Genomic DNA, 2,571 nt, shown 5'->3' with positions numbered 1-2,571 from the left:
GGATAAAAGTTTGAAAAATTTACAGCCTGATGATGTGATAGAAAAGAAAAACCCATTTTCTGGAGAGAAATTCAAATCAGCCTCATAAATTTGCATAAGTAACAAGGAACCAAATGCTAATTGACAAGACAATGGGGGAAATGTCTCCAGGGCATGTCAGAGACCTTCATGGCAGCCCCTTCCATCACATGTCTGGAGGTGTTGGAGGGAAAAATGTTTTCCTGGGCTGAATCCAGGGCCTCCCTGCTGTGTGCAACTTCGGGACTTGGTGCCCTGCATCCCTGCTGCTCCAGCTATGGCTAAAAGGGGCCAAGGTACAGCTCAGGCTGTGGCTTCAGAGAGCACAAGCCCCAAGTCTTGGCAGTTTCCATGTGATGTTGGTCCTTTAGGTGCACAGAAGACAAAAATTGAGGTTTGAGAACCTCCACTTAGATTTCAGAGAATGTATGGAAGTGCCTGGATGTCCAGGCAAAAGTTTGCTGCAGGGATGGGGCCCTCATGGAGAACCTCTGCTACTGCAGAGTGGAAGGGAATTATGGGGTCAGAGTCCCCACACAGAGTTCCCAATGGGGCACTGCCTACTGGAGCTGTGAGAAGAGGCCACCATCTTCCAGATCCCAGAACTGTAGATCCACTGACAGCTTGCACCATGAGCCTGGAAAAACCATAAACACTTGATGCCAGCCCATGAAAGGAGCCAGGAGGGGACTGTACCCTGCAAAGCCACAGGGGTGGAGCTGCCCAAGACCATGGGAATCCACCTCTTGCATCAGTATGACCTGAATGTGAGACATGGAGTCAACAGAGATCATTTTGGAGCTTTAAAGTTTGACTGCCCTGCTGGATTTCTGATTTGCATGGGGCCTGTAGTCCCTTTGTTTTGGCCAATTTTTCCCATTTGGAGTGAGTGTATTTACCAAATGCCTGTACCCCCGTTGTATCTAGGAAGTAACTAACTTGCTTTTGATTTTACAGACTCATAAGTGGAAGGGACTTGCCTTGTCTCAGATGAAACTTTGGAATATGGACTTTTGGGTTAATGCTGAAATGAGTTAAGACTTTGGGGGACCATTGAGAATACATGACTGATTTTGATATGTGAGGATATGAGATTTGGGAGGGGCCAGGGGCAGAATGATATGGTTTGGCTCTGTGTCCCCAACTAAATCTCACCTTGAATTGTAATAATCCGCATGTATCAAGGGCAGGGGCAGGTGGAGATAATTGAATCATGGGTGTGGTTTCCTCCATACTGTTCTCATGGTAGTGAACAAGTCTCAGGAGATCTGGTGGTTTTATAAATGGGAGTTCACCTGTACAAGCTCCCTTGCCTGCTGCCATGTAAGACATGCCTTTACTTCTCCTTCACCTTCTGTCATGATTGTGAGGCCTCCCCAGCCATGTAGAACTGTGAGTCCTTCAGATTTCTTTCCTTTATAAATTACCCAGTCTCAGATGTGTCTCTATTACAGCATGAGAATGGACAATACCCACAAGGACAGAGATTGATGTCTGTCTCTCACTGGCAGAGAGATGATGATGAAGTCAGCTTGCTTTGGCTGCTGAAAAGATAGGGCAGCCACAGAGCAGCTGGCACATCTGTGACTCCTCCTGGGACAAGTGAATACCACAGAAATTAGCTGACTCAAACCTTTGATGGATCCTGACCAAGAGGCTCTCTGCCAGTGTGAGGGAAACCCAGCAGGGAGACAGTCTGTATCCCCAGGCAGGAACTGAGGATCATGAGAAGTCATCTGGATAATGCAAGGCCAAACTCAGGGGGCCGGGCTTGTGAAGGTCCCCACAGGGAGCCTCTATAGAACCCCAATGTGCTTCAAGAAAGAGCTAGCATTTTTACCAGGTGGGGGCAGCCAGGAGAGCTTGGCAAATACCTCTGCTGTGACTCTGTTCTCAGAGTCAGATATCACTCCCTTGGGAGCATTTGTCAGCATGAGGGGGTGTTTGTGTTTTCTGCTGTCCCAGTGATTGGGAGGTTGCTCTTGGTATTTAGTGAGCAGGGGTGCTGGACATCTCGTGATGTATGCAATAGTTCAGGACAATGAAGAATGGCCCTTCCAAAATGTAATGCAGGCTAGGTGTGCTTGCTTATACCTGTAATCCCAGCACTTTGGGAGTCCAAGATGGGCAGATCGTTTGAGCCCAGGAGTTCAAGACCAGGCTGGGCAATGTGGTGAAACTCCATCTCTACAAAATATACAAAAAATTAGCTGGGGGTAGTGGTGCATGCCTGTAATCCCAGCTACTTGGGAGGTTGAGGTGAGAAGATCACCTGAGCCCAGGAGTTCTGCAGTGAGCTGTAATCATGCCACTATGCTTCGGCCTGGGAAACAGAGCAAGACTGTCTCGAAAAACAAACAAACAAATGAACAAACAAGCAAAACACAATGCAGTGCAGCTCGTTGCAGACAGCTGATTCAATGAAAAACTGCAACTTTTCCTCGAATCCCTCCTCCCCATTCCATGACACTGGGACACCAGAAGCAGCAGAGTAGGAAGAGGAGGGGAATAAGGAAAGGCTCTACCCCTTCCCCACTGTGAGGTCTTGAGCCA

This window comes from Chlorocebus sabaeus, chromosome 24 (assembly GCF_047675955.1).
Source record: "Chlorocebus sabaeus isolate Y175 chromosome 24, mChlSab1.0.hap1, whole genome shotgun sequence".
In the NCBI taxonomy this organism is placed as follows: Eukaryota; Metazoa; Chordata; class Mammalia; order Primates; family Cercopithecidae; genus Chlorocebus; species Chlorocebus sabaeus.
Note: the sequence above shows the minus strand (reverse complement) of the source record.